Below are 23,289 nucleotides of genomic sequence, written 5' to 3'. Positions count from 1 at the left end.
CCAAGCCAGTCCTGACGTACAGCTGGTCACCCGTTGAGCCTAATGCACTTTGCAATCTGAGAGGCTAAAGCCTCAGCCTCATGTCTCTATGGCAACACATCCTCACAGCACTGGTCCTCTTCTGCAATAGTTGACTATACGTGCAAACTCTCCTTGTGAACACGGGTTATATACATGTGTTTGAACATGCAGAAAGACTGTAGCGTGTCCACATGCTGGCATGTTACAGACATTCCTTCACCCACATTTTCATTACTGGAAACATGTTGCATGACTGTTTAAAGACCTGAACACATGACTCAGATGGTTGGAATGAACTCCCTTAGAGTACTAATGAATGGATTTGAGGGTTTTTTTCCTCAAATTGTTTGTATTCTGTCGAGTGCTCAAAATAAATCAATCAATCAATCAATAAACGGTGTTATCAGAGTTCTCATATGAATTTCAGTTATGTACATTGTGGACACGGAGGCCTTCATGTAAGTTTGAGCCTGCAGTCTGAGTGTGCATGGATACACATGCTGAACTCAACCGGCTCACCTCGAGACTTTATCTTCAACTGCTCTGAGAGTTCCTACTGATGTAAACAAGACTAAAGATTCCGCCGGCCCTCAGGCTGCTGATATTGTCATCCCACTGTCAGTTCTAACTATGTGGGGTTGTGGAGGACTCACACTGGACCACTATATGCAGAGCTTTATTTCCCACTATTTCTCTCCCATTGTTCATTTATCATTTTTCTACTTCAGTTTTAATGATGCATGGTTGCAGACATGAAGTTTGCTCATCCGTTCCTTGTCTGACCAGCTAACATTGAGCTGAAAGCAGGGTGTGTCTTTTTAGGAACTCAGGAAGTTGATTTTGGTAGCTCACAAAGATTTGCTGTAGTTTCCGGTGTGGTACTTTGATGAAGCATCTAAGCTGCACGATCCTCCTCTGACATGCTTCAGTGCCAAAATCCCATCTCATGCTACATCTAATTGCAAAGGGAAGTCCTCCCGCTGCCCTTGTGTTCTGATTGCATCATGAGCTCCACAGGTCTGGTCCGTGTAATGAGTTCATGTCTGTCAATCTCCTCACTTGATTCCCCCGTAAAACTCTGTGACCTCTGACTCACCCCGACGCGCTCGATCATCGTGTGCCTGCTTGTGATATCCGCTGTGAGGTTTTATTTTCGGGCCGTGCCGGTGTGTGTTTGCTCATCTCCGTGATCCTGGCTGACCTCAGACTGAGATGGATTGGACCTTTGCTCAGTCGGGGGAGGCAGGAGGTAACTGATTTACAGTGTCTGAGAGAAACTTCTGCAAATACAAATGGAGGCTGGTTCGTGCTCCACCCACCTGAGGGCAGACTCACAATAGCCACTATAAATAGGGATTGAAGCTCATTGTTCAATAAAGGAGCAAGCCGGGTAAAGGTCACGGCTGCATGCAGACCCCTCAAAGACCTATAGTGATTGTATAACTTGCCATGCAGGATCTGAAGCTTTACTCTGATAACTGTAAAGCGCCAGTGTGCAGGTTTCTTTTTGTGGCTGTGAGTGAGTGCTGTAAACATCCCACTGTGCTAATGAGCGGGTGTGTGTTGTTTTTAGACATGGACACACAGTGGTCTTTTGTTTACGGTGAGCCAGTGATGACGCACGGTCGATGTGATGGTCTTTCAGGCCACGCTGGGTTTGGGAGGCGCTTCAAATGTGTGTACTCCTGCATTCCTCTAGGATTCTTTCTGCATGCGTACCTCTATCAGCTTCACTGGATGATCCCCCCGTGAATTCTCATCTTTGCTAAATACCTTTTAAGTGGGATTTTCCTTGAATGACTCATCACGGTATTGCTAAGATTTTCCCACTTAGTCTTGTTTTTGTTATGGCTCACAGATAGAGCAGTAGTTGACATTAGAAATAGAAACAACATCAGTTACTTTGCAGAGAAGATAATCCTTTCCAAGGTGGAGCAGTGCAAGCTGTGTGTAGATTTTCACTTCAAATGTAAACATGAATGCACATTATTCACGGAGTTCGTGCCACTGGTGATCTGATCATATATTAGTGATTACTTGAGGGAAAACATTGCTTATTGCTGAAGATGCTGAATGACGTTTGGTGTCAAAGTCTCTACAGTAGTCAAGTCCTAATTTCCAGCAGCTGCGCTCAGTGATCCTCCACCATTCGATGAAAATGCTTCACCGCTTACAGCACGCTGTACTAAACTCTGCCAAATTGCACTGAGCATATGAAGTCAGAGAGGAAGTCCCCCCTTTAATTGCATTGTCAGTTCTGTAATTTCCGTATTTCACGTCATTAATTGCCTATCCTGCGCTCAGCACAGTTTGACAGTGTGGCTATAGTTCAGAGAGGTGTGTATGTCCAGATGTCGGTCATAAAAAGTGGCTACAGACCTGAAAATAAATGATTTTTGGAAGAGTTGTGGGTGTTGTAATTGCATTTTAAGTGCTCAGTCTCTGCATCTACTGTATTGAAAACATGCATGATATTGTTTTATCTTTCCTCAGGACAACTTGCCTCCACAAACAGCAGGAAGGCAGATGTGTAGTGTCAGACAGGGAGTGCCCACTCAGACTTTATGATCATTATGCAACCCTCGGGGTCAAAGAAAACCACCTGTTTACAATGGGCGCTCTCTGAGGTCTTTGTACCCTGGAGGCTGCTGAGGAATTAAGGGTATTTATGAGGCCATCAGGAGGTGAAAGCATCCTCCCCGACTGACTGGTCCATGAGTGAGAGCTCCTGGGTTTTTCGGCGGATACAGAGCGCGCGTTTGTGTGCACTGGAGGTGAGCAGCGGCTCAAGACTCGGCCGCTGGTGAAGCCCCCCAGTCGTTTTAGGATTCCTGCATTCCTCACATTCCCATGCCAGAGGATGGGTGGAGAAGAGGAAGGGTGTGTGTGTGTGTGTGTGTGTGTGTGTGTGTGTGTGTGTGGGGCATGGGGGAGTTGTATGAGACAGGTCGGCTATCACGGTGCCCTTTGCCTAATGACAGTAACAACAATTTGCAGGAGCACAAGGTGTGTGTGTGTGTGTGTGTGCGCATGCGGTCAGTTGCTCCTTCAGGACAGAGCGGAGTGTTTGTGCTGGATTCCTTTTGCGTAAGAAAACCACACCAGATGCGCGTTGCTCTGGAGGCAGACGTCACAAACCTCTACTCTGTGCATTGCTGGAAATTGTTTCCCCTTTTCTGTTATTCCACAGAAATAACTCCAGCTTTGTGAATGACCTCAGCTGCTTCGACCAGCCAGTACAGTTATCATCAATACCTGCTGGGACGTCAAGCAAAATCTCTTAAAAAGGTTCTTAAGATTTTCTTAGTTTGTGAAATACTGATTCCACTGTTAAAAAGAACAAAAAAAAAAAAAAAAACAAATCTTGTTTTCTACTTTTTTATGATTGGAATCGATGACAACAGCAAAAAAAATCTACTTTTACTGATATTGTTCTCCAATGCACTTGCAAGCATGAAAGACTAAACTTGAAGCTGAAAGTGAGACGGTAGCGGCTCCAAGTTTCAACTATTACCACAGAAAATGGGTCATGAACTTTACAGCAGTTTACAGCGCGCACAATGTCCTGCCGCGTCTGCTCAGCTCGCCGTGCTGAGAATGCTGTCATATGTTGACATGGCTGTTGATGGTGGGCAATCCTTTTTAATGTTCCTTCTGCAACATTAAAGCGAGTAAATGAATAAATAAAAAAATCAGTGCCTTCCCAAAGCAGATTGCTGTACCTCTGGGCTGCATTGTGCTGCAGTCAGAAGCACTCTCATCTCAGAGCAGGAATGTCAATCCTTCAAGATTTTCATGTCGTTCTAGTGAGTTAGTAGGTTTCCTTCCTCACAAAAAGCATGCGATTGAGGTAACTGTTGGCCCTGAATCGCTCGTAGGTGTGTTGCTGTCTGTTTTTGTCTTGTGATGGACTGGTGACCCGTCAAAGCCGTATCCCGCCTTCACCCATTCTTCGCTGGGACCGGCTCCACTCCCCCCGACCCTGAATTGGATAGTGTGGTGTTCAGAAGATGGATGTATTGTTTACCTGGCTACTATTTCTGTTATAGACTTGTCCATCCATCCATCCATCTTCCACTGCTTATCCGGGACTTGAAATGATCTTTAATCATTCAACAACTAATCCTTAGAATCATAAAAGCTAACTTGTCTGTTTCTTTTTCTTTATTCATTTTAATGTACTTACGTTTGTGAAATTAAGATTTAGCTTTATGAAAGTCGTGAAGATAAGCAGTTACATCTGCCTCTACAGTGATCGCTTTACACTCTTTAAGAACTTCACCCAGAAGAGAAAATTTAAAGATTATCGGCAGTCATGGCAACTTCTTGCACCATTTCATCAGTACAGTCCAACAAAGTGCTGCAAGATACTGTGTACTTATATTTGTGTTTAAAAAAAAAAAAAAAGTGAAAATAATTAACCAATAATCAGGTAGCTTTTCTGATTCTTCATTCCCGCTGTTTCAGAACAGAGCAGAAAATCTCAGGAGATTATGACCGTTGAAAGTCGTTTGTGTAATTTACTGTGTTTTTCTGAGGTGTAACATGATCACAAGAAACTTATTCCCAGACTGAGAGGCAAACGTGGCCATTTGGACAATCTTGCTCCTGGAAAACACAAAGTAGTGGCAAGTAATAAACCCAGACCTCAGGCTTCAAAGAGAGCTTTCCAGACATCTGTTGTCTGATGTCATGGATAATATTTTCTTCTTTACAGTCTGTGATTAAACACGTTATTTTCGGCCCTTTGCCCAAGAACAAGCTCAAAACCTCATTGACGTGTTGGTCAAGCTGTTTCCAGAGAGCTGTGGAGGAGCTAAATTTGGGGTTGGCCCTCCAGCAAAAATGTCATTGTTGGGCTTTATAGTGAACTCTCTGTATTCTCCAGAAAGTCCTCCTCCAAAAAAAGTAACACATGCACAAACAGGCTGGCTGTGGATCATGTGATAGCTTGAGTAGGATCCCGTCGAGGGGTTAAACATTTACTGTCTCTGGCCTGAGATTTTATCGCCATGTTAAACGGTACACTTCCTGGAACTGATCACCACTCGTGCACTTTTTGTGTGCAAGAACACACAAACACTTTCCGTGGTTCTTTTTTTTTTTTCCAGTTTCTTTTGTGTGTTGCTCAAGACTTACCTCTTTCTAAGAATCAGAATCAGACTTTCATATAAAACATCCTCGTGGTTGCACCTAAGTCACATCAGACTCATGCACGCACACACAAACCCCTGATAGCTGTGCTTTCTGGCTCCTCTGAGTACGAGCTGCACTCTGGTAAACAAGATAGAGCATCTCAACCACTGAGAAAAACAGGAAGTTTACTGGCCTCAATCAGAGTTGTGTGTCATCAGCGTGTTTGTTCACAGTATACTTGTTTGCCATTTCATTCAATTCATATCTTGGTTTCCAAAGCTGCAGCTCTTTGAGCTGTTGGCAGATGGTACTGATGGACAGGCCTGTTGGCCGCCCCGGGCTCGCCGCTGACTGTACCGTGCATATGGAGGTCGCGTCCTCTCCTTCCCACTTCATTTAGCTATTTTGATCAAGCGCTTCATTATTCTTCTTATGTAAATCTTTCTTTCATGAATAAGATGTTAAGCTGGTAATGGTCTGTGCTGAATATATGTTTAAGTATTAAGTCATAAATTGGAAAGTGCATCAAAAAAAAAAGATTTTTTTTTTTTTCCAGTTAAGTTGTGAAGAATAGCAGACACTACACTGAGACCCGAGCTGAGATATCGGTCATGATGGTGTTAAACGTAGCTACCTTGTTGCTAACAAACTAGCCTCAAAGCCATATGTTAAGGCAAGTTTGTAAAAACGCGCATGATGCAAAAGCTACAGGTCAAGTTTTTTTGGACATTTGATTGTATTTTGCACCAAAAAATATCATTAAAATTTTGATTTATGGTGAGATACTTATTTTCAGGAGTAAAAATTAGTTTCATGAAAATATACATATTTTCATGAATCACATCAAAGAAAAACTTTGCTTTTGCAGATGTTTCTAAACTGTTCACTCGAATCATCTGCAGCTTCATTGTCTCGATGCCCAGTCAAGGTTATGTCATAGATAAGTTTGTATCCATGGATGTATTTGTTGACATATCGCTGAATGAATCATTATTTCTGTTGTCTTATTTGTTCCTTTTTCTGGCCGCTCATGAGTTATAATCCACAACAGTCCCCCCGACGTATTGAACGTTGAGCATATTTGGGCTACCCGGTTAAAAAATGAGAACATTAGTCACTTGTTTCTCTCGGTAATCATTTAGCGTAGTATTGTAGCAGTTTAATTATTGACATATTGCCTTCCTGTGGATCAGTTGATAGTTTGATCATAATATACATTAACGTGATGAAGCATCCATCGGTCTAACTCAGGATTGTGGGTGTGCTGCAGAGGACTTCAGCTGACTGTGGGTGAAGTCGGGTTTCATCCTGGACAGATCATAAGGTCAATCACAGGACAAACACAGAGAGAGGCACACACAGTCGATCTGGAGTTACACATTAATTTTAAGCGCACCTTTTTGGACTGTTGTCTGAATACTTTGAGCAGAGCTCAACAAAGAAAGATTCACAAATGCACCTTGAACCTGACTTTGGAACCTTCTTGCGATGAAGCTGGAGAGCCACTGAATGAGTTTTCTTTTTTCCAGCCCATTAAAAATTCAGAAAAAAAATGTGTGACAGATAATTTTAATAGAATCAATTCTCTGTTAATAGTTTGTCTCCTAAGTTGATCAAATAACTATTGATGACAGAATTCGTCTGCCTTTCAGGATGTTATTGTTCACTGACTCTGTTTGCACGATTGTTTTCCTCTCTGTGAGACCGTTCTCCACTCACTGCCAAATAATTCTGTCTTCTACAAATGAATAACCCAATATCAGAAATCTCTGCTGCAGTGCTTTTCGTCTTGATAAACATGAGTAAAAATGGAAAAAGTGAGTCACCGACTGGAAGTTTTGACAAAATATTTTCCTCTGACACATCTGCTTGTTGTTTCGGACTCGACTGTTTTCAGTTTTCAGTTTTTCAGAAAGCTGGTGGGATGAACCTTCTGTTTTTTTTGAAGTTATCTCCACTCTGACCTTCGCTGGAAGGAATCACCACGTGGCGTAGAAATAGGAGAAAATAAGAATAGATTGTAGGTGGAAGGAGAACTGAATCGGGGTGACTGGGGGGGGAAACTCGGCTTTGAGCGTTTTGTCCTTTTCGTTTGCGTGGCAGCTGTGGCCGTCAGGTGCTGCCGACATGTGCTCAGCCGATGTTTCAAGTTTCCATTCTCTGGATTAAAACGGTCCTCGGACTCTAATCCATTCACACATTTGTACCCTTGTCTCCCATCAGATGCAGTGTCACACAAGCCACCCAGACGCCCCCAGTCAAGAGCACAGGCACAGGAAATAAGAAACTTCAGGAAACAGCAGGTACGGTGTGGATTTGTGTGTTTGTGTGTGTGTGTGAGCATGCTCTATCTTGTAATCTTCCTGACCTACTTTTACCTGCGGCGTCGCTGCGAGTTACTGGGTGAAAGTGGCAGATAAAGAAGCTGACTGAGCTGGAATCTGTGGGAGTGCGGTAGTTCGTAGGAGGCGGCGTGGAAGTTGGCCAGCGGATGTAACTTTACGATCGGAGGCCGGTGTTACGACATCCATACCACCTGAAGTGTTGCATCCTCCTCGCTGGAGTAATTATCCTAATACTTGTCCGGACAGTGCAGCGTATTGTGCCCTGTGTTGTTGTGCTGTCAGTCTAGTGAGGGGTTTTGGAAGCGATCAGGATTGTTGTTCTGTCTGTAATCAACGCTGTCTATCAAGACCCACATTCAGCCATTTGCTATTTTTAACCAAACTTGAGACTGTTTATATCCAGGACACAGTGGCCCAGTGAGCTGATTTGTTGGCCCTTTTTTTTTTTAATAACTATTTATTAATTTTTTTTAGATCATATGCTGATAAACAATTAAACTGCCTCAGCCTCAGCAATGCTGACCTAATTAAACAATCCAGCGCTGGTTATCAGCCTGTGAGAATCTGTACAGAGTAACAGGCTTAGTTTCTTTTCTCAGTCGTTAAGATGATCTGTGTGATCAGTTCACCGAATCACAAATTATACAGTTTGATTATTCAGTCATTGTGGAGCAGAGTGAAGAATGGCATCGGGGAATATTGAGGTTGGGTTTAACATGCGCTCAGTGAGCATTATGGGTAACTGTGAGAAGCCAGTATACCTATCGTTGAAATTATAGATACCTGCCAAAAAAACCCTTTCTCACAGCTCACTTGAGTTAGTTTATTTTTCCTTATTTTTAAAATTTTGAATCTTGATGCTGTAACTTCAGGAATGTTTTCAGAGGTTTTTATTGTTTTCAGAACCTGGTAGCATAAATCTTAATGGTATTTTTATTGTACTCGATCATGTGAATACAAACTGCAACACAATAGTCCAAAGCAGTCGGGGAAGGATGAGCCCTCCAGTCTTCGGCCCCGTTTACTCAAATGTTCAAGTTAGAACGGAAAACTTTCATTGCATTTTGGGTTTTCGTTTATGATTCTTGAACAAGTATTTATTTTTTTATTCTTTTTATTTCCATGCTTTTGACCTCACTACCTCTAACGCTTTAAAATGTTTTAATAGCTGTTTTTGAAAGTGTAAAAAGCCTTTTTTGATAGTAACACAATGGAAAAGTTTGGACATTGAAGAAAAAAGTTTTTTTTTTTTTTTTGTCTATCCTGGTTACATAGTTATAGCACTTTAGAGTTTATGATGAATGCAGAGACATCATGAAATGTAACGATGTGGAAAAACAACACGTCGTAATATGATGGCAGAAAATATGCAGCAGCTGTGTGTTTCGCACTGATGTCAACTTTTCCACTTCGTAAACAGACGGACTCCCTGGAGATTCAACGGCGCAGGGCACTATTTCTAGGGACAGGGACATGAGTCGGCCATTAATGTGAAATAAACTGCGATTATCAGTGATTATCAATAGTTATCAACATGTGTCAATCAGTTTACTGTCTGGGACTGATAACAGTGAATGTGGTTATTAGTGTAGTGGAAACTGAATGCTGCAGATTTCAGGTTCTTTACCTGTTTTTATTTTGACAATTCACAATTCAAAAAAAAAAAAAAAAAAAAATTGCGGTCCACCTTCTCTTTCGACATGCTGACAGTTAACTTGTTCCAGCTCTGTGGTGAGGGTATTGTAGCACATGTTCAAAGAGATTGAACTTTCCTTCGCAGCTTCATTTCCGTCTTGCTTTGCTCTTGTGGGAGGAAGTGAAAGGTTGAACAGCAAGAACAATGTCTGATCTTTTATATGTATGTAGCTCTCACGTTTTCTATAAATGATGACCTGATCTAATTACATGATATTTAAAATGTATTTGAAAAAAAGAGTGAAATATACTTGGATCAATATTTATACATGTTTAAAATGGTGCTGAAAATAATGGGTACTCACTGGGATGTTGGAATTTTTGTATGTTCTGAGCTGTTGAAACAAAGCAATGTGCTGATCAATAAGATCTGTTGTATTTTATATGCCTCTGGAGATATTCTCACAGCACTGCCACTAGCAGTGCACTTCTGCTATATAGCTTCTCAAAATTAGTATAAAACTGGTTTCATTCCTAAAAAAAAATGTACATTGACTTTTTTTTCTTTTTTATTCTCATGTTAACACCAAGCAATCTGCCTCAACCTTTCCTCTCAGACAATCCAAGGAAGCCCCTCCCTCTAGCTCATTCTCCCAGTGTGTTTGGTTGGCATTATCCATCTGGCACTGACCTTCCTATCAGAGGTATCGCAGGGGTTACATGTAATGAGACCCGTCTGTGTTTTGACTTGGCCCATGCTGCATGCTCGACCCAACCTGACAAATTATAGACGGAGAGGAAAGCAAAGGCACCAACATGTCAGCAGAAATCGTGTGTGTGTGTGTGTGTGTTTGATCAAACCGAAGAGGCGGACATCAGCCTGTCATTCGCCGCTGCGACACGCTCTGAGCAAACCCAGTCACCCCTGCAGGGAGAGGATGGCCGAGCCAAGAAATGTCTCCCATTTCCAATCTTGTGTCGCTCAGTGGCGATGTGTGGCTCTTTGTTTATCGGGGAGATAAATGGTGGTTTGGTAAGTGGGAGACCAGCACTGAGTGTGTGTGTTCGTGTGTGTGTGTGTGTGTGTGGGAGCCATCCCAGCTTATATTCACTGCAGCCTGCTGTTATTTTTGACAGTTTGCTTCTGTCGCTTCATCATGTAACGAGGCGCTGGAGTGGTGTGGCACTTTGAAAATCTCATCCTGTCACCCCCCCCCCCCCCCCCCCCCCCCCCCCCCCATCAAGAAGAATCCGACTGCAGCGACTAGTTTTCCCTCAGTGACCTGAAACGACCTCTTCCATTTGCTGTGAGACAAACTTGTAAATTGTGCTGATGTCTCCACAAATAAGTGTCGCAGTTGTTCGAAACACACATTGTGGTTAAAATGAAGCGTGCATTCGCAACCGAGTGTTCCACCTGACTTAAATAGAGCTGAAACAATCGGGCTCCCAGGGGGGCCGTGGGAGAGCTGCGGAGGGGGAGACACACGAGACCAGAGATTTGTGTGAGATAAAGGAGAAAGCCACATGTAGGTGTAATAAAATCAGCAGGAGGCTGGGCAGTGCAGTCTGGGCTGTTGATATGCTCTTGTTTATTAACACAGGCGGCCGGTCCAGCAGGAATTTAGCTACTTGAAAACCCCTTTGTGCCTGATTGCTGTAATTTGTCTCGATTGTCTCGCTCCTCTGAGGGAAATCTGAGTCCACAGACGAGGTGCTGCGTGTTGTTTGATTCAGTGTGGCAACATTTAATGATATCCTGAAAAAGCTTATAAGGAATCGGTTTGATCTTATTAAGCCGTCAAGCATGATTAGATGAAGAGGAATTCTACTTTTTAATCACCTTAGAGGATTGACCCATCAGTGGGCTGCCACAGTGTGGCGCTGTGGGGAGCTGGTGGGGGTCGAGGGTCTTGGTCAGGGACCCACCGTGCATTTTTTTTGGACTGAGGGAAGACCAGTGGGGTACCCAGAGAAAAGATATGGGGAGACCATGCAAACTCCCCACGCATTTGAGTTATTCCCACTGAATCAGCAGAAGGTGATGAATCTGATTGTGAACAAGACATATCAGTAGTTGTGGAATGCCAAGACTTCCTGTTCCTTATTTTTATTATACAAAATGTTGGCTCCTTCGGCCCATTACTCTTAGATTTATGGTCATACCCAAAACAACATGGAAGGATACAATCTCTGTACACATTGAGAAGAAACAGATTTTTGATGCACCGCCGTTTACGACACAGAAACCGGGAAAGAAAAAAAAAAATCTAATACTAAATGTAACAATGCATGCGCTTCATTTCCCTTAAAAAAATCTGCAATAAAAGAGCAGATGAACTCTAGGAGTAATAACATCAAATAAAACCAACCACCCTGTTTTCGCCAATGGCAACAGTGTTGAATCTATACTCTGTTCTTGTGAATAAGCCATCTAGATTAAAGCTCTGCTTCCTCCTTCAGCACTCATGGCTGAAGAGCAAGAAATTGTGAAATTGGAAAATTGTAATACGGTACAGGGAAATCTTTTTTTTTCTTTCTAAACACAAGTGAGGACACGTTATATCGGAATGGAAAACTCAGAGGAATTAATTGAATAAAGTTTCCACAAAAATGAATGAAATCAATTTTCTTTAAGCTCAGAAAATCCAATCATCACTGTTGAATATGTACCAGGAAAAAGTTTTTATCCATTCCATCTGAAACATTTTACTTTTCTCCATTGATATACTTCTGTTTTGTACTTTTCACTTGTTATCATGCATGATTTTTGGTTTCTGATTGCTTTGACTGATTAATAATGTTTATTTCATGTCGGAATCACTAAGGCCTGCAATAGACCGATACTAATCAGTCAACAACAGAAAACATATGCCACCCCAGAGCCACCTGATCCGACTTCAAGCCCAGTATAGACCGTCACCAGACATATCCTGGCTGATTCCCTTCTTTTCTAAGACTAATATTGAAGTCATATTTTTGTGCCAAAAATTGCTCAACTGGCAAACCCTGGTTGTTGTTTCCTCTTTGCTGGAGTTGTCGTGGAAAGCTTTTTCTGCCCACCGCAGAAAAGAAGCTGTTGTGTGAAGCAGAACAAAGGCCGATCCTTACGGCCGAACCCTCATCGAGCTGCTGTTGGTACACAAACCGACTCCGCATGAAAACAGGAAGGGCCGCCGTGGCCGCCTCGAGTCAGTGTCCTCCGTGATCTCTGGACTTCAAGAACAAGGAAGGTCAGACCTCCTCGCTCCAGTTATTCACTGCTATGTAACTGCAGTCCTATTTAAACTGTAAAAATAAGGAAGAGACCTTTAACACGGCATTTTAGAGGCTGTTCATTCTTGTTTTTCTGATTTTCAGCACACTGATCTTTGACTTACTTATTCTGTAATGTGTTTTAAAGAAAAGGCTTCCTAGATTTGAGAGAGAGAATGTCTGTCAAACTGCATGTGGATTTTCCTAGCGTTTCATTTATTAATTTCCTGTTTCATAGTAATTGGCAAGCAAGACTTTGCACGCGTGGGTTTGTGTTTTTGCGTCATGTGGTCGAGATAAGCTTTTCAAACATATGCATCCCCTTTACAAGAAGGCTACAAACTGCACTGTGTTAATCTTGCGCAACTAGTGTTTGTACATTAAAACTGAGTGTGAATGCTGAAGCATAGAAAACCACTCTGAATCTGAATTTGAGCTGCACCATGTTGACCCCACTGCCACTGTTTTCACTCCAGTATATATGTGTGTGTGTGTGTGTGTGTGTGTGTTGCTCTACGAGGCCAAGCTGGCAGGGCAAGGACAACACAAGGGCAGTGTTTGTGCAGGGCACGGGACTGTCCTCGGTGGCATGCACACATACAACCATGCACACACGCTTGCCAAAAACAGAGGCTTATTGTGGACGACCCAGCCCCGCTGGGTCCACCCACTACAGTCACACATTGTATGGTATTTAGCAATTCCATCCTTCTTTCTCTTATGTTTGCGTTCCGTCTTTGTACAGTCACACTCCGCTGAGGGTTTCTTCTTCTTATCATTGCATATTTCTTCCTATCGTCCGTGCTCGTCGGTATGTTGTGTTGAACACTCTTTCATGTGCTACACTTGTTCCCTTTGTGCAGCCCGTCGACGTCTTTGTTAGCGCGACTTGTGTTCACATCTGTGCGCGTCTCCTCACTTGGTCTGTGTCTGTGAAGTGAATCGGTCTCTGTGGAACATCACACTCGCACATCTGATGCGCTCCCCACCTCTAGCTCGCACCCACCCTCTCACAGTCTGAAAGGATGAACTTATAATCCGCCCTTAGTAGACAGACAATTCATCCGCATCTGTCTGTATGCATATTAAACGTTCAACTGCCGTTGAATAATCGGCCGTGCGATCGGAGCCCTCGAGTGCGGCTCTTTTTCCGATGCTCTGCTGCCAAGCTCTCTCTGCGTTCACGCTAATTGACGTCCTTTATGGCAAATGAGCTGCGTTACCATGGCCACTAATGCATAAGAAATGCTATTATCTCATGTAACCACTCTCTTCTCATTAGCTGCCTTTAATGTCTTGCCTGCCTCAACTTTACATTGTAATCCTCAAGTGAAAATGGGAAGAAAAAAAAACAAAAAGCACACTGCTGAATCACTTCACGGAGACGCCACTGTCTGGATATAACTTCCTCCAACACTGAAGCATTGTGAATAATAGCTATAGATGTATTTTCACCTTAATATGGAAGTGGAAACACCCTGCAAACGGGTAATGGATGCCTGTTGTGTCTTAATCTGCATAGATTTTAGTTATTGTTGTCATGATATCAGTTGCAATCAGTCAATGTGACCTTGATGATCTTCTGAAATAGGGCTCAATCTCAGGGTTGTCAAACATAAGGCCCGTGGGTCAAAACACACCCACAATAGGCCCCAGTCGTCTTGCCAAACCATCAAGTGAATTGAAATCTAGATTTTTTAAATTAAAGCAAGCAATACAGCACTAAGACCCGGACTGAGACATCCGTGTTGCTGTGATGGAAGAAAGCTGCGTCATTGCCTTCAAACGAGCCTCAAAGCCATGCTTTCAGGGTCAATCTGTGGAAACATGGTTAATGCAACACTTACAGGTGTTTTTTTTTTTTTTTTTAACATTTCACTGTATTTTGCACCAGAAGGTATCGTTGAAAGTTGCTTTATGTTGAGATTGGAGTTTTTTTGTTTTGTTTTTTTTAAGTAGAAGCTTTATTTTACGAAAAATACAGAAATTTTCATGATGTACTCTGTGCTACAAAAAACAAACTTTAAAGTTTAAATTTAACGGTGTTTTTTTATGGCACTATTTTACTGATCTCGCTCACCTAAGATCACTTGAGCCATATTTGACCTTTGAACTAAGTGTTTGACACACATGACCCACAGCAAGGAAAGCTATTGTTTATTGCAGTTCTTCAGTTAATATCATGATTATGATAAATTTGCTCGATATCGTCCAGTCATACTCTGAACGCTTTATGCCCGTATCCGAAAATTGCCAATGAGTAGAAATTCTTTGTCCCTGCACATCAAGAGCTCATAAACAACTTTCGTGAACAGTGGGCACTTTGTTTGTCCAAAAGGTCAAATCTCAAGATGCCTGGAAATGTGACTCCCCGCTACAGTGTTCAGTATTTTCTTTCATATTTGGCATGAACTTGATTGGTAAATTCCCACCAAGCAGCCAGTCTGTTTAAGTGACAGATGTTGTTGAGGCCCAGATGTTTCCGTCTTTAATGGAATTGTGCGGTTTGTGGCTCAAGTGAATCGTGATGACTCACTGAATCTAACTCCACTGTTGACCAACTTAAACCACGTCTTAAGTTAATGCTGCTGTGTTTTCTTGATGCAGAGTGACGTGTGGCTTCCGACATGGGCACTTTTACCGAAAGGATTTGTGGATTTCAACTAATCTGTTGTTTCCAGCAGTCTGAGGAAACTTCTTGTTTTCCCTTAAGAGTTTTGGGAAAACCTGCTGCTGTAGACAACAACAGGATCTATATGTTTTCTAAAAGCAGGCAGGGTGCCGTTATGTGGTTGAAGAGCTATACTTAGAGATGATCCCTGACAGCAGGGCAAAATGTTATTGAAAATGAGCTTTTTCTTTGCTTCAGGCAAGTGTGAAGACACAGTTTATCAATAGCGTCGCTCATCAGTGCTGAACATCATCTAGAATTTCACTATATGCACCAGCAGATGTGATTTTACAGCTTCTACCTTCAGCCGACGAGATGCAGGCGCTATCCCTTGAAGGAAATGGAACGCAGAAAATGTGTTGATTTATGGATTCTATTTTAAGTCATTTTTAAAATCTGTTATTCTTTTGAATAACTTTTCATTTGGAAAATGTGTTTTCAATTTGAATATATCGGTGTAGGAGAACTGCTCGACTGAAATGTTGCGATATTAGGTTTGATGCAGCACGATGACGACAGAACACACCGCGCAATGTTCACCTGATGTTTGGATTTAGTCGCCAGCTGCTTGTTTATCAGATGTGCAAATGCTTCTAATTAATAATGAATTAGCATTTCTCACTGACTTCTTCGGGAGAATTAAAGGCTGAAGCAGAATCTTGGTCTAAGATTCAAACTGCAGATTGTTGTGGTTGTGGATGAAAATATATATGTGGTATTTATCTTGTAGCTTTCCTCATATTGAATTAAAAAAAGCTAGTTCTTGTGTATATCAAGAAATATTGACTTTCTTTCTTGTTATCTAATAACAATACGGTTGTATAAGTGTGTACATATGATTCATTTATTTTCCCATCCCTCTTTGAACCTTGTGACCCAGGACTGCTGGGACTGCTGAACACAGATGCTTTCATTGCTACAGCTGAGTGTGTACGACGTGTTCTCAAACTGATAGTCTGTGATCTGAGCTTGTTTTCAGCGCCGACAGTTCGGCGTGAAGTAGCCTTGGTGTTCAAGTGTTTTCTTTTTTTGTGTTTTTATTTAACTGAAGTGAACACGGTTGCTTGGTAACCGATTCAAAAAGCCTGAACGTTGCCTTGCTCTGCACCTCTCGTAGCTTTCGGCTCACCGTCACATGTTGACATCAGTCCAGGTGTTTTCCACGTCTTGTGATAGTTACCTGGTCTTGCAAAGAGTTTCAAAGAAACCACAGAGATTACCGGCTTTGTGCAGCCAAACACAGGGAGATGTGATCACGCACGCACCCAACACGGGCATCGCAGCTTTTCACGATACACCTGCTCCGGTTCTTCTCTTTGTTGAACAAACTGTAAATGCCACTGTGGTTCCAGAAATGCACGTTTAATAGTACATTCAGAGTTGATTGATGCACAGCTCCTTGATTCAGTCATTGCTGACCGCACCTGTTCGAGTTGCGCTGATATCCACAGCGTTGTCTTGTTTGTCTTGACTGATTCTCTTATAGAAGTGAAGTATGTCAAATGAGGACACAGTTGGTTTTTAAGGCAGTTTTCTTTACTATAGAAGCAGAGCCCATGATGGATGCCTGTTGTTTGAAGGAGACATTCTCTCGCTCTCACTGTTCTGAAATCACAAAACAATGTGTGTGATAGTGTTTTCAAACAACAGGCCCCATAAATGCCTTTCTGACAGTATTTTATTGACATAAAACAATAGATTTTCCAGGTGTGATATGTCCAAAACAATCAGACAGCCTTTATAGCATGTTTCATGCTACTGTTTAAACAGTTTAAATACTTATTTTCATTCTGGTTTTGTTATGATTGTATGATTGTTGCTATTCTCTGCTATATTAACACTGGTCTTATTTTGAATGGATTCATCATCATAAGGTTATTTACCTGGGTTTTGTGGAAGTCGAAAACAAAAAGGAATCAAAACTGCTAGTTGACAAAATTATGTAAAGCTTTTTTTTTTTTTTTTTTTTTTTTTTTTGCCCCTGAAAGCTGGACAAAGGATTAAATAATGTTTCAAGATGCAGGTTATATTTCGTTAACCAATATCCTTGAATTTATTTGGCATGTGATGGATGAAAACAGGCTGTGCTGTTGATGCTCCCTCGCTGTCTGTCTTTCCGTCTTTCTCCGTCCTTCCTTCGCTCAGCTGACGATGACTTTGTCGTCCTGTTCCACTAATAGAAGCCGAGGAGTGCAGATTAGTTCCCTCTGCTGTCCTTCAAAGTCAATTCGGTCACAGTGCATCAGGCCGGCTCGCCCAGATGGAGGCAGTCTCACGGTTGTCTCGGGAGATTTTCAGGCCGCTGAGGAAGACGCGCATCTCCAGTCTTGAGTTCTGATGTGATTAGTGCCATTATTGATCGCTAATTATAACACCATCAAAAGTTTGTACAAATTTCCTCAATGAAGACTTCAGAGTTCTCAATAAATCAGTTGAGGTTGTGAAGTCAGTTTTGTTGTTTTCCTTCTCGTCTCAATAGTATTTAAAGACTGTTTATGTCTTTCTAGTAAATTTCTTGGCACTAAAGCAGATGAAGCTGAAAATAGCTCTTCAGGAACAGGAATAACAGTCCAGCATCAGCTTTTTTTATGAATGACTGGTCGGGACTTTTTCTCTCTGCTTGCCGTTTGCCACTCATTTCCTGTGCAGTGTCACTGCATCCTGCTGGGCAGTGGGTGTGGGCCCCTGTGTCAGTGGAGGTGGTCATTCTGACGGAGCGTTGTTTACTGCCCGGATGTGGTCGGGTCGCGCTCGCAGATCCAGCAGACGAGCCTGTGCAGGGATCCGCCCACTCCCATCACCTCATTCACATTTCCCCTGATGCAGTGCGGACTGTCGTCCAGCCGCTGCGAGGACATTTTCACAGGGATTCGGTTTCCTCGCACTTCCTCTTTTTCTGTTTCCGAGAACGATGCGTCTTCGCCGTGCGCAGCATGAAGATAACGATTTGGTTTTAAAATGTCAGATGAAACCAATCCCTGAAGAGAGAGGATCCTTGTCAGGAAAAGATTAAATAGCTAGATACAGGAAAAAAAAAAAGATGCACCAGAGAATATTTGAAAGTGTGGTTTATCTAGAGGTCATCGCTCTCTGTTGTGGAAAGTGTTTAAACAAACATTACAGCGAGGTGTGTGGGAGCAGGAACAGTCAGAAGTCTGGGCCGTCAGGGGTTCTCCATACCTGGGACTGAAACTCATCCAGTGTTTCCTGTGGACCGACCTGAAGACACTTTATGGCCGTGATTCATATCCACACCTTTTTTGGTGATATAAACAATGTGACTTTGACCTGATTAAAGCTCAGTTGTGAATGAAACGGGAGGAAGAAACGGTTTGTTTGCGTCACTTCTTCCTCTTTGGTATTATCCCATTGAAAGAAATGCAAAAAAAAAAAAAAAAGCAAAATGAGAAATTTAAAAGGTTGTTTTGTATTTGTCTTGACATTTTGGCCAACATGTTTTGAACAAGTTGTCCTTCTTTTAATCTCCATAACAACCACATCACTGTGCTGTGTCTTTTTGTAATTATATTTTAAAAACTGGACCTTGAACATGTCAATCCGTCGCTGCTCCGACCGTTTTATTCTTTGTGATGTGTCAGTGGGGCAGACGTCCAGCCGTCTTACTGCTAAACCCTGCATGGGGTCGCAGGACACTCTGGACAGGTCACCAGTCCTTCACAGGTCAGCACACAGTGGCAGAAAACACACACTCACATTCACACTAGTGGATGTTTTTAGTGCTAATTAACCTCATATGGTTTTTCTAACCAAGTCTCAGAGTATTTTAGAATAATTTATTTAAAAAAATTATAAAAATAATTAAAATGAAAAAATAATTTTTAAATTACATTAATGAAAAAAGACTTTTTACAATTAAGTTAAAGTATTAATACTCAAAAAATAAACAAGTGGAATATACTTATATGTATACTAATAAAAAAATTGCATTTAAAAGATTAATTTAGTTAAAATGAAAATGTATACATTAAAATAGTTTAAATGATTTAAATTATTAAAATAACTACAAATAATTCCATTAAAAAATGTAAATAAAAGTTAAGAAATTGTAAATAAAAACACCCTTTTGAAAAAAAATGAAGCAACAGAATCGAAAGCACAAAGCAAAATGAACACGGCTGATTTCACCTTCGTGACTGCAGGTGACACGGACTACTGGTCTCAGCCGTGGTGGCAGTCACCATGCACGACCACACATTCACACACAAACACGCGTGTCGTCACTGAGCCAGAAGCAAGATCAACAACACACTTGAATACATGTTTATGATCTGCGTCCACCGCCTACACCCACCTCCAAACACTGGAGCGCTGCGCGGCAGGTGACTCAAACATGCACTCATTTCAGCCACACACACACACACACACACACACACACACACGCCATCCAGACACACTATATAGCTTAAAAGCTTTCATGTTAACCCCACACGCTCGGCAGGTTTTAACACAGTGGGTGCATTGTGTGTTGGAGTACAGTTCCATCGTGTTGACCACCAGGCCGGGGGCGTCGCTCTGCATACGTTACCTTCAGTAGCCGCCTCATGTGTTTGTTGATCACCTTAGAAAGAGTTCATTTTCATAACTGCGTCTTCTGCAGCAGCTGCGTCTTGTTTCAAGGTCGTTTCCTCCATCCTCTGATCAACGGGTTACACGTGGAGGTTGTGTGGGTAAAGTGCCGCGCAGTGTGTGTTAATGCCACGGCTCTGTGGCACTCTGTTTAGCGGCTGAGCCCGTTCCCCGTTCAGGTGGCGCCAACATGTCAAATCAACAGGCTCTGTTCCGACTCTAAATAGAAGACATTAATCTTGTTAAAACTGCAGCTAATTATCTTTTCCTCTATTTAATGTTTGGCGGATCTATTTTGGTTTCCCTATAATCAGTTTATTTAATCAGATATATGGAAGCTCAGAACAGTCATCAAGTGTTTTCAGGGCCTTAAAAGGTTTTCTTGAATCTCATTCTGATTTTTACAGCTAACTTTTCAAAACACAAGTACAGAATTTTCGCCATGTTGCAGAGGAAAGTTCGCCAAAAAAATTTGAAAACAAAAAACGGCAACGCTGATTCACGACCGAGTGAAATCCCCTTCTATGGGCTCCTACCCAGACTGAGCCCAACTCCAAAATCCAAACGCAGATGAGGAGTGGGCGGGGCTGGTTTACGAGGCAAGAGGAAATTAGCACATGTTTACATTTTTACTAAATGGAACTGAAGCTTACAAGGGCTGCATGGCAGTGATATTTCTGGAAAAACAGCAGAAAAACGTTTTTTTTTTTTTGCAGGCCTGGAAGATTTTAGGAAATATTTGAAATTATTCAGTTTTGTTGAATGTCCAGGCAGAACAGACTGAAGCTGTAGGCAAACACTGGAAACTGCCAAGCAATATAGCGAGCTTTATAGCTGGTCTTTTGAAAGATTTTGCATGTTTTGCATGTTCTGGCATTTTTCTTGTCAGGAAGTATGAATGCTTCATCACACCAGTACATCATGATACAGGATGTTCACATGTTTAACCACAGTATCTGTGTCACTTACCTGTCATAAAGGTGTGGAGGAAGTGCCGGTTCCAGTATGGATTGAAAACCTCACAGCAAACAGTGACGCTGCTCATGAGCAGCAGGGCCTCAGGAACAGATTGTACATCGAGTCAGTAATAACCCAAACATTAAAAAATCTCTGGTCCAGAAAATGATTATTTTTACTCACATTCACATCTACAGTAATTCAGAGTCACCAATTAACCGAAAATGTATGTATCTGTGGAAACTGGAATCCAGGTGCAAACCATGCACAAACAGTGAAAACATGCAAACTCCACTACAATTCTAACTTTCAGATTTTGTTGTCAAAATATGTGAAATGTTTACAGGCATTCCAACCAGGGACTTTTCTTCAATGGACATATATGTAAAATGACAAACTTATCTTTAGCGGAGGACAAGCTCCCTCATACACACACACCCACACACACACCCGCCCTGTTTGTCCAGCAGTGGAAAAGCTGACTCGGACAGCCTCGGCGTTGCCTTCATGTCCCCACAGTCATGTACGGCAGCACAGTGGTTGTAACGCTGAGGTGAAGAGGTCTTAGATCCTCTTTGCGAACTTTATTTTTAGCGCAGCGTGGAAGGAAATGTGTCACAGGACCCTAAATCACCAGGCATAACCTCTTACACACACACACACACAAATCATTTATTTAAGACCGTCTCGTCCTCCCTTTTTTTTTGTTTTTCGATCAGTCATATACACACGTACACACACACGCAGACGTGTTGGACACACTCACTCCATTGTAGCGAGCCTCACTGGCCTCTTGCTGTCGGACAGAGAGTGCTTCAGAGAGAGACTGCTGAGTAACAGCAGTGTTACTGTTAAATGCATCTGCGCATGAAAGCCGTCGCAACATGTCACTGGTTCAGAGGAAGCAAAAGATCCGCTTTGTCTCTCATATCTGTGCTATCATTTCTTTTTTTAATCCCTGGGTTGCGATGTACTGTACATCAGAGGTCATATTAGTCTGTGTTCGCGTCTGACTTTTGGTAGGGAGAGACTTTCTCACACAGGAGCAGTCTGTGTCTCTGCGTTTCTCTCTGATCTGCCATCAAGCCTTTGAATGGCAGACACACCCCTCTTTCACCGCATCTGCAGATATTTGATCATGGGATGGACGAGTCACACATGTGAATGGCCGACTGGCTTCGGTCTTTATTTATTAAATTATGTGTTTTGGGTGATGGTGTTTGTTTTATCTCATTTATGAAAAAAAGCGCTCATAGAGATGAAGACAAAGAGCAAGTAAGTGAGGATCATATGTCTTCAAACGCAGACATCCATCAAAGAGCTTTGAAATGAAGGCGACATTGTCTTTCCCCTCCTGATGCTGACGAGCTGGACGTCTCCCTTCAGGCTGTTCTGTTGCCACATGAAACTCTCTTTTTTCCCTGATCTCGCAAACCCGCTTGTTCCCCGCTGAAACCCGACCTGGCAGTGGACCTTTGGCTGCGTGCCACTGCATCCTCAATAACCCCGCTCACCTGTGAGTGTGTGTACATGTGTACAGTGAAGTCAGTGTGTGAGAGAGAAAGGCTGAGTGTGTGTGTGTGTGTGTGTGTGTGTGTGGACACCACAGCAGGATGACACAGCATTCAAGCTGTGTACTCCAAAGGCTGTAATTTTTTTGGAGAAGTGTCTCTATGTGCGCTGTGCACACGCAGTCCGCCGTCTGATCGCGGTGACACCGTGCCGTCAGCGTTTCATACAGCGTCGGGTTACTTCTCCCCGGCTGTAACCGTGCACCTTTGTGACGTAGCGGCTCAGCCGCTGTCTGCACAGAGACGGAGCGTGAGTGACGGCTTGTGCTGCGTTGTTCTCCTGCTGTTCCTCAAAGCGTGCACGGTGTAGTGAGCAACAGACCGTCATGTGTCTGCAGATGAAAGGGATATTAGTCTAACAGTCAGAGTGAGGCTATTCATGCTGCTGCTTCCTGGAATGAGTTTAAAAAAAAAAGAGGGGTACTTTCATGTTAAAAACTGTCTGGATTTTTAATGATTGTCTCGGTTGACGTACATTTTGTTGTGGATTGTGCTTCAATTTTCCTCTTAAAAAAATAAAAATGGGCTGGGTCTATATATGAACCTGAAATACCGCTTTCACTTGTTAAACCTGTAAAAGCTTTGAACAAAATATGACATGCAGGGGCGGATGCATTTTAGAAAGGATTTAGCAAGTTCTTGTAATGTTAATTCATTTTTTGGTACTGAAACTACTCAGTTTATGTCTTCGTTAAATGTTTTTAAAATATTCCATGGTAAGTGGGTTAAATAGGTGAAATGGGAAACTATTTAATCAAGTAATATTTGGAACTGAATGTAATCTCAATAAATGAAATGATGCACTGTACTTGTCCATATTTAATATTTTAATGCTGAATCTTGTTGAATGGGTCCTTATTTTAATACAGCACAATTTCAGGGACACCAAGTTAAGAGTTCTACCACATGAAGCCTGAAATGACTGAAAGTTTATCCTCCCGGTTCTGACCTGTCTTCTGTAAGATGTGTAAATAGTTTTAAATTATTACTGTCGTGTTTCCATGGAGGAAGTTGATTCCCTGAGAAGAGAAGTCTTCAGTTTGAGGTCACTCAGAAATGAACGTGTCATAAAAAGTTTTGAAGACATTTGAGTGTGAATTCGTTGAAGGCT

General features: G+C 42.2%; 1 protein-coding gene across 1 annotated transcript in view; it reads left to right on the top strand.

Moving 5' to 3' along the window:
* pik3cb (phosphatidylinositol-4,5-bisphosphate 3-kinase, catalytic subunit beta) overlaps window positions 1–23,289 on the top strand; it is a 58,637-nt gene that overhangs the window by 8,721 nt on the left and 26,627 nt on the right. The window contains exon 2 of the mRNA XM_030108332.1: window positions 7,381–7,460. The gene's annotated coding sequence lies outside the window, so the exon portion shown is untranslated. The remainder of the gene's footprint in view (window positions 1–7,380; window positions 7,461–23,289) is intronic.

The sequence above is a fragment of the Salarias fasciatus genome, chromosome 14 (genome assembly GCF_902148845.1).
Source record: "Salarias fasciatus chromosome 14, fSalaFa1.1, whole genome shotgun sequence".
Taxonomy (NCBI): domain Eukaryota; kingdom Metazoa; phylum Chordata; class Actinopteri; order Blenniiformes; family Blenniidae; genus Salarias; species Salarias fasciatus.
The sequence above is the reverse complement of the archived record's forward strand: the minus strand, read 5'-3'. Positions and strand labels throughout refer to the sequence as shown.